The sequence below is a fragment of the Paramormyrops kingsleyae genome, chromosome 7 (genome assembly GCF_048594095.1).
Source record: "Paramormyrops kingsleyae isolate MSU_618 chromosome 7, PKINGS_0.4, whole genome shotgun sequence".
In the NCBI taxonomy this organism is placed as follows: domain Eukaryota; kingdom Metazoa; phylum Chordata; class Actinopteri; order Osteoglossiformes; family Mormyridae; genus Paramormyrops; species Paramormyrops kingsleyae.
In genome coordinates this window covers 7,865,374-7,875,000 of record NC_132803.1, presented here as the reverse complement: position 1 = coordinate 7,875,000, position 9,627 = coordinate 7,865,374, and the positions used below count along the sequence as shown (strand labels likewise).

Below are 9,627 nucleotides of genomic sequence, written 5' to 3'. Positions count from 1 at the left end.
TTTATTAATCATCAGATAATATATAAATACATGAATGAAACTTAAATTCCTGATTTAATTATATTTCTTTTACTGCCTGAAGACAGTCTTTTTAAGTTCAGTGATACACGTGTCTGTCACCTTTGTCACTGTAGTTTTGCTTGACATTTAAATGCAGGAGTTTCTCAAGAATCTATTTTTTTTTTACATTTAAGCCATTTCAACTTGTTAGAATTTTCTTATATTCTTGTTTATTGATCATACAGTTCCTATTTACTTAAATTTAAACTATATGCATACTAATTTGAAATATAGCTAATATTAGCAAATATTAACAGATTTTATTTAATCAGGGTTATGTAAATATATTAATTTTCTTGAATAAATAACAATATACTTCACGCTGATATGACACTCACATCAGAATTACTATTTAATATAGTATTATTGAACAAATTACCTAGTATTTACAGTAACCAGCTCAAATTAGTATATGCATGATTAGTGTTAATTTGAATCATTTTTGGGTTCCTTGATATATAATTAATATATATGGAGACATAATTATCAATTATTATATAAAGTAATAACTGCAGATTTAATAACGTAACCTATACAGAAATAATTGTACTTTTTATTGTTTTTTTTATTTTCACCCATGTATTGGAAATAATTTATAATAATTTAGCAACAGATTTTAAATAAAGACACAAAGATGGCTGTTTGTATTCTGTGCCACCTCTTCATGCAGAAACTCAGAAGGGAGAAGGCATCTATTTTCATGGGGAAACAACCTTAAAACAGCTTTTCAATAAAGCTGGTACCTAGATTTCTCTTGGAATGTTCATCATTTATTGATTTATTTGTGAATAATGAAATCCTATTATTAACAAAATTTAGATTACATAGTAGAGTGATAAGTGGTATTTAACATTTAGTATTTACCACGTATTTAAAAATCTCCTTTTGGCATTGTACATTATTGCTATTTGAGAAGGTATCCTTTGAAAAAATATAAATAAAAGCTGGCACAGTTATTGTGTGCATGTTTGTCATCCACAAAACTGGCTGCTAAATATCAGTGCTTGTATTATCCATGCTGATGCCTCCAGTGTATATGCACTTCAGGCAGCATTACATAAACACCAACATTGTGGAAAATACAAAAAAATCCAATAAATCATGCCTTTGATCTTATTGCAGTCGGTGCCAAATAGCATGGGCCTCATTTTATGGTCTGTGGTGGAGTTTGATCCATATGATAATTATTAAATTAGTCAGATCAGAAGTGTTTTTTTCATTTTTTAGTTTAAGGTTAGATACCACTGTAACATGCACTTGTTTAGGAATAAAATACATAATTGAATTTAATTCATATTCGCTGCCTTAAATACATACAAATCAGTGCAGTATTACAGTATGGAATGTATTACAGTATGGAATGTATGTATGGCTTAACCTTGAATTTTCACAGTCTGTAAGCATTATATACCATTTGGTAGCTGGTTGCTAAATAGCGAATAAGTGTGATTTGTAAACAAGTTGTGCTTTCAAACAATAGCTAGAAGGATGGTTACTGAATGGAACTTTCCAGAGCTATCTGGAAATTATAGATCTGGGCCCTGCATGAAGGACTTGCGACTGTCGAATAGATATAAAATTTTCTGCATAACAAAGTGTAATAAATGTATACACAGCTTAATTCCAGGTTTGCTGTGAGGATGCTGCCCCTATATTATCATTTTCCTCTTTCACAAGATTAGATTTCCTAAGGCCCAAAGGAGTTATGGTTAAATCATTCCAGATTTCCTATGTCTTTTTGAGTAATCCTTTAAAATTGATTTGGCACATTTTTGATTTTGGACTCTGTGCTACAGAGTAGATTTACCACATTCTGCATAAATAGCAGATGAGCCCTTACTTTAGTATGTGCCTTGGTGTTGAATATATAATGTCAGCTTGCCTTTAAAGCCATCACTCTGCAGTGTGTCAGTGTGCCCTTTTGTTGTCAGCTTGGCCACACCGTGAGGCGTTGTGTGGCTCTGAGGGTTGGGACGCTGTGCCTGTGAAAGTCCCATGGTCGGCAGAGCGATTTCACTGTTGGGCCCTTCAGCAAGGCCCTAAACGCCGGTTGCTCCCAAAAGTGACTGACCCTGCTTTAATGATTGTATTTTAACTTGAGAGCATAATGCCCTTTTCCTGGTTCAGTTGCAAATTGTTTTTTTATCCAATTCATTTGAAGCGGAATGGGGAAGAAAAATCCGCTTGCATTTATTTTGTTAAATTGCCAGTATATCTACTGTACAATCCTATACAATGTAATCCACATATAAATAAGCATGTGCAGTGGATTTTATTCATTATTAAGCTTATTAAAATTATTAATAAGAATTTCTTGGAAGAGTACATTGTAATAATGATTTGATTGCTGCCTTAATTTGGATTAAATCTACTGCCACAGTGAAAATGAAATACGCATGTGTCAGGATCGCAATTTTCACACGCCAGAATTCACCACAAACTTTTCCAGTCTGGATATATATCGGTTATTAAAAAGAAGGTGACGACACATGTAAAATATTTCAAAGTAATTTTTTTCTTTAGGCAAGCTTAGTGAAAATTTTCAATTGAAAAATGCTTGCAGTATTAATTTTGTGTGCCCAAATATTTAGTGTTGCATTTTCAATATACATAGTTTTTTTGTGTGTGTGTTTGTAAGATGGGTTAGGGAGTTAATTGCTGAAGGGTTACTTCGGCTGTTAAGTCTGTCTTGAGCGCTCAATTACTATCCAGCTGATATGCTTCCACTACTCTACTTGGGAATGCTAAAAAGTTGATTTTTTACTGTAAAGGACATTTTAAAAACAAATGGTTAATTTAAAGGGTAATGTATGTCTCTCACGTCTGTCATTAGAAGAACTGGTTTTTACTTCATGTGTGTTAAAATCCAGCCATATGTTTTTCTGTCTTTTCACTTGTCAAAAAAATTAAATAAAGTTTAAAATGGAAGGCACCATTTGTGACTTCTACATACCATCCATCCATCCATCCATCCATCCATTCACTTACCTTCCAATCATTCACCCAATAATGCTGTTCCTGGAGCCTATCCCAGAATGCACAGGGTTCAAGTCAGGAGAGTGCCATGCATTACTGCTTTTATAAAATATTAGAAATATTACTTCAAGTTCTATTTTATTGTTTTGATATGTATAAGAGCTAGTGCCATTATTTTAAAGTATTTGAATAGTACTCTTCCCTTAAGTATGAGCATTGCAGTACTGCCTTGGCTAAATAATTTGTAGTATATGGTTTGAGTTGGCAGTCAAAATCTAAAATGTGTGACTGTGTTGTGGAATTCTTTCAGTTTCTGAGTTTATCTGACCCTGAAGACGTTATTGTTATGTTGCATAAAATGAAATTCATATGTGTAGTTTAGTGACTTACTCTTGAAGTAACATATGTATTCTTTCCTCTCTGTCTCTGCCTTGACTTTTCGTTTGTTCGTATTTGATGTGTAGTTGAAAAAGAGGTGTAACCACAAGGTGGCATTCTAGCTAGATCGAAAGAAAGTTGATGTCATAATTATGTGCAGGACACACATTACATTTTTATATGAACAATACTTGGCTATAGAACTGTTACATTAATTAACTTGGTTGCCAGGTCGAGTAATTGTTGTGCAGTTAAAGATCGGTTAATCAATTAAAAGCTACAATGTACTGAACAGAAATTATTTGATCACATCCCACTGGCACACAATCTTGAGCTTATTCGGGAATGGCAGTGCAAACAATTTTTCTTTTTTTGAGTTGCTGGATTGCATGGAAGTCTAAGTTTTTGATTTACTGTGCTTTCTTATTCCCAATTTCAACTGCAGTATGCAAGTAGCATTTTAAATGCAGATCACTTTCAAACAGCTTCACACATGCAAAAATATTACACAATAAGAAAGCAGATAATTTCTACATACAGGTGGAGTTTTTGTTGACAATTAGTAATTCATTGTAATGCTGGATTTACTGTAAAATGAAGGCACTGAATGAACATAAAGTGAAAAATAAGAATACAGAATATAGAGATAAAATACCAGCCAAAAACATGAATTCACCTGCTTGAAACTATTATTATCTATGATTTAAACTGTGTGCACTTGTCCGGTAACAGGTGTGGATGTCAGTTTTACAGACTAGTAACACAAACTTTGAAATAGTACTGTCCAACCCATGTGTATTTGTAAAATGCGAATGCATGAGTTCTGCTTGTGTAGTTTTCTGAGGCATGGAGAATGCTGTGTCGTGCTCTTTATTTACTTTTTTGGTGACGAAATTGGTGACCAGTACCAAATTCATCTCGGGTATTGTGGGTGTCGTAGCATATATTAAGGGAATCTCAGTGCCACAGGGTTGTGCAGATTGCGCCGAGCCCCGTTCATCAGAAAGATGATAAGCTGAAGCACTGCAAAACCATGCAAGAGCTATTTAGTGCAGAGGGAAAGTGACGGGAGACTCAGCCCCTGACCTGACCTGCCCAATCTCCAGACCTCAGTTTATAGGATAAGTTGGAAAGTCAAAAGAATCAGGCAAAGCAACAGGCTGCTCTGTAAAGCTATAGAAGAGCTGGGAAAATCTTTGGGTGAAACTTGCTGACTGCCGCTGAAACTGGTTAACTGAATAACTTGTGTTTATGCAGCTTTAACAAGGCGGATGGTGGCTCTTTAGAAGAATACAGGAATTACAGACTTTTTTTTATTGAAGATAGCTTTGGTACTCTTTATTTGCTGTTTTATGTATTGTGGAGTATCATTGTAAAGTATTTAAAAGAAACGTAGGACATGAAAAAAACCAAGCATGCTCGAACTTTTGACAGGTTCTGCATGCATACTGTTGTGGGTGAGCTGTTGCAAGGTCAGTTATGTAGCTGATATTTATGAATATGTATTATGTAGCTCGGCTGCCAAGTTTCAAATGTACAGCCCAACGCAAAAATGCATCCGCGTCTTCCTGCACTATTTCAGCATCGGCACTGTGGAATTGAATATTTTGATGGATCAGAAATCGCTGTCTTTATTTATCATATCAGTCAATTTAACCTGTCTTCATTTAAGTCCAGTTACCATTGACACTGAGGTATGCACTAATAAATATATATATATAGTGTAATACTTTATTAATCCTTTAGGGAAAATGAGAGAGGCAGATATGCCGGTGAGAGCTAGTTTGGTGTCACAGCAAAGGGTCAGCCAGCTTGTAGCAGCCAGGGAGCTGGGGGTCTTGCTCAAGGGCCCAGGGACGTGTGACTGTTCTACCGAGGCTGGTCCTCAAACCAGTGACTTTCTGATCACAGGCACAGTGGTTTAGTCCACAGAGATACTTATATATGTATGTGAGTGATTTTAACCATTGATGCCCAATTACTGATTATAGGAAGTATATGAAATCAAGAGCCCTATTTAAGATTATGAAGGTTTTTAAAGATAAGTTTAATACAAAACAAAGACATAAAGATAAGAAAACACAAGGACTATTATTATGTAAAACAGCTAGTTAAAGTTTTCAAATTGATCATGATGGTTTGGCCCTCCATTTATTAATAAAAATTTAAACCTAAAAACCACTGTCAGCAAGAGATCTGACATATTAGATTTTGTTGATATTTTGTCGCATTTATATTTACTTTGAATAATTTATCATTACATTTATTTTAATGAAGATCTATTTGCAGTTATGACTTGGGAAAAAAACACCCAAATCTAATAAAATAACGTGCTACTTCTGTTCGCAGTGTGTATGTTTTGAAATTGAACAGAATATTTTCAAGCTATAAAATTGCCGTTAAGAAAAGTACAAAGTCTACAAGGTTGCAGACATTTTTTTGATTCTTTTAAACATTTTTAAGTATTTCAGAGAACCCCCCTGATTTTTTTAAATGTACAATATCTTTAGAAAGAACCAGACTAGTACCAATTTTGAATAATCAGAATATTTTAATAGAATGTCCAAAGTTTTATAACAAAAACATACATTTTCAACTTAAGTGTAGTGATTTCACAAAAATAACAGATAAGCTATGACTTAAGCAGCATTTAAGACACCCTTCCGTAATATTTGGTTGCACAACCCTTAGTAACAATGACAGCCTCCAAATGTTTGTTGCTGTCCATAAGCTTCCTGCACCTGCCTGCTAGTAGTTTCTCCAACTCTTCAACTGTAATTTGCTTAAGTTCTTGAATGTTTGCAGAACTCCTTTCCCCAATGGCAATTTCAACTCTCTCCAAAGATTTTTGGTCAGATTGTGATCAGGACTCATTGCTGAGCAGTTTAAAACAGTGCAGCGTCCTCTTTAAACCACTCTTTTGTCCTTTTAGAGGTGTTCTTTGAATCGTTGTCCCGAAGGACCCATGATCTTTGACCCAGACTTAGTTTTCTGACGCTGCTCAGCACATTTTGCTCTGAAATGCCTCAGTAATCCTCTGATTTCATGAGTACTTTAATATGTTAAAGGCCTTGAATATCAGAGGCAGCAAAGCAACCCCACAATATTATTGACCCTTCACCATATTTAACTGTCGATAGGGTGTTCTTTTCCTCACAAGCCCTTAAACAACTCATTAGTTTACTTTGCTGAAAAGCTATACTTTGGCTGAATCTGTGCATAGGACATTTTCCTGAAAGATTGTGGTTTCTCTTCGTAGGTTTTGGCAAGTATCAGTAATGTCTTTTAATGTTTTTTCCCTTTCAGTAGTAGTAGTCTTCTCCTTGGTCTTTGCCCATAAAGCAATTCTTCGTTTACTGTTGGCATATGGGACAGGTTGAAACCATCACTCCAGGTCAGGCTTAAATCCTGTGGATGTTATTTTCTCCACTGCCTGAAGACTTCTCTAATCAGTTTTCTTTTACATTACTGCACGTATTTGACACTTCTATCCAAAGCACCTCACACCAGAGGGAAGGGTTACAGGTTACGCTTGTGCTTACTGGGATTTGAGCCCATAACTTTGTATTGTTCATACAATGCTTTACTTGTTAAGCCAACTTAAACTTCTTAATAACTATGCAAACTGTTGGAACAATGATGCCAAAGTCTTTGGAGATGGCCTAGTACCCTTTAAAAGTCTTATTTTTGGTGATAGTAACTTTCTCAGACAGCTCTCTTGTCTTTATCATTATGAATAAGGAACAGGAAATAAAAGTGGCCCTTTGAAAAATTGAAGCCATTATTCATTGGGTAATTCAAGTTCCGTGCACACTGAAAATTTATGACAGGTGAATCTAATATCACAGCAATGGAAATCTGTTTCTTTTTTTCCAAACAGATTTGACTTCTCCAAAAGCAATGTTTCCATTTTCATACTTTTCCCTCCCATTCTTATTTTTAATTATCATTTTATCCTGTGCTGTTCTGTATCAAACATGTTAGTGCAGTTAGACCTAATGCTTCACTACACATTTTTCCAGGAAATATTGTACATGGTGTATGTATAATTCAGGGGTGCCAGTAATGTTGATCAGAACTGTGTGTGTGTGTGTGTGTGTGTGTGTGTGTGTTTCAGCAGTATTCTTTCTTTCTATCTTTCTTTCTCTTTCTTTCTTTCTTTCTTTCTTTCTTTCTATTTCTTCTTGCTTTACTTCTGTGCTTCATGTGGAATCAATTAGCATTTAATGGTAATGCCAGCCCCAGGCATCCTGCATGTGTGTTGTGAGAAAGTTCTGGAAGAAAGGTTGCATATGGAATGCATTACTCCAATTGCTGCTTCATAGAAATAAAGTTGAGGGTGAGGTGGGTGGGATTTCCTTTTGGATTTCTCCCTAACCCTCCCTCTCTCATTCCCGCTCCATTACGGATAGTATAAGAAAGTTGCCCCGCTTTTAGGAGTTGCATAATTCATCACAAGGTCAACCCCTTTCTCAGCTGTGCCTTCACAGAATATGCTCTGAATTACAGTCCAGCGTGAACCATAAGAAAATCTCTTGCATTTCAATCTGAAACAAGCCAGTGTGCAAGACCTTATGCCGTACATGCCTAACAAAAGAGACTGAGAAAGGAGATGATTGAAAGTATTTGGTGTGATTTTGTAGGAATTTGTTGTTGATTGCACTGATGGTACTTTCCAGAATATCCCTTTTGAGATACACATTATTATTGCAACAGAGTTTGAAGTCAGAATGTGTATGTGAAGTTAGTGATTCCCTGCCACTCGCACACGGCGCAGGTGCAGAGAAATAACTGGCAATACAGTCATTAGGGATGGTAGGGCGTAGATTTGGGTGTGGATGGTATGGAGATGTGTGTCCACAGGGCGGGAGGTTCAGGGCTGATCTGGTACTGTACCTACCAATGATGAAACCAAACCTACGCCCTTGGTCGCAAAGCTTCTTACATACCATACACACAAACATGTGCTTCAGGTTATGAACATTAAGAAACCATATATATATATATATACTTCAAGGGACCTGGCAAAACAGTCCATTATATCCAAAGTCCGTTATATCCACAGTTGCTGTATGGCCAGAACACAACTACAGGACACCATTTACTCATGCCACACCTCAGCAGACACACTTGTGGTATAGATTATTATATTGTACATGTAGTAATCCAACTTTACCTGACCAGATGCGTGACTATTAATAATCCCGACTACGTACGTATCTGCGCTGGATATCACCGGCACGCCACACGCCTTGTAGGCGGAGCCTGTATGTCCGTTATAGCCGAACAAAACTACAGCTAAAAGTGGCCCTGGGGGGGGGGGGGGGGTTGGATTGTTTGTCCGTTATAAGCGAAATTCCGTTATATGCGAGTCCGCTATATCCGATGCTTTTTCTGCATGTTCTTAAAGGCGCACGGCCGGGACCAGCGGACCTCGTCCGTTAAAGACGAAATTCCGTTATTAGCGAGTCCACTATAGCGGGATTTTACTGTATATATATACTGGAATGGACATAACTGGTACGGACATTTTTTCGGGGGTGCTGTTTAGCCACTGCAGTGACCATGATTATGCTGATTTCAGGTCCCTTTTTGAAATAGGACATGGGAGATGAGGATAGCTGCACAGGTTACCGTGGAGATAGGACATCTTTGGTCAAGATCATTGAAGGGCTGGAGTCTGTTCCAGGCAGCAAAGGGCACTAGACTGGAGTACACCCTGGATGGGATGTCAGTGCATCACAGGGTATATATCAGTGCACACTCGCTGACTATGGGCAGTTTAGAGACTGCGCTTAAGCTAACTGCATGGCTTTGGACTGCAAACAGACACTGGAGTGCCTGGAGTTTACCCACATGACAGGGGGGGGGGGGGACTGTGCAGACTCCACACAAGCCTGCAGGTGTGATGCTCCAGTGTGAGGCACAGTGCCACCCCCTCCCCCAAATCTATGTTACAGATAAATTCTATCACTTTCACTTTTAGGGAAGTTGTTTGTTTTACGTCCATTGTGGGATTGTAAAGGCGAAAAGGGAAATGATTGCTAATGTGTATTTGTAGTTAGAGGATAATGCTTTTCGCAGATTGAATGATCCCTGTTTGTATTGCTCTTCCTTTGAAACGTCCTGGGAAACACAAGTCCTCTTTGCTTACCACAACAATCTGCACAGCCTCAGTGCTTGTGCGCCAATGTACAGAAACCACACTGTACA

The 9,627-nt window shown here is 37.1% G+C and overlaps 1 protein-coding gene across 11 annotated transcripts in view; it reads left to right on the top strand.

The window, feature by feature from the left end:
- The window catches only part of LOC111843783 (transcription factor 4), a 141,630-nt gene that overhangs the window by 100,320 nt on the left and 31,683 nt on the right, over positions 1-9,627 (top strand). The gene's annotated exons all lie outside the window — the stretch shown is intronic.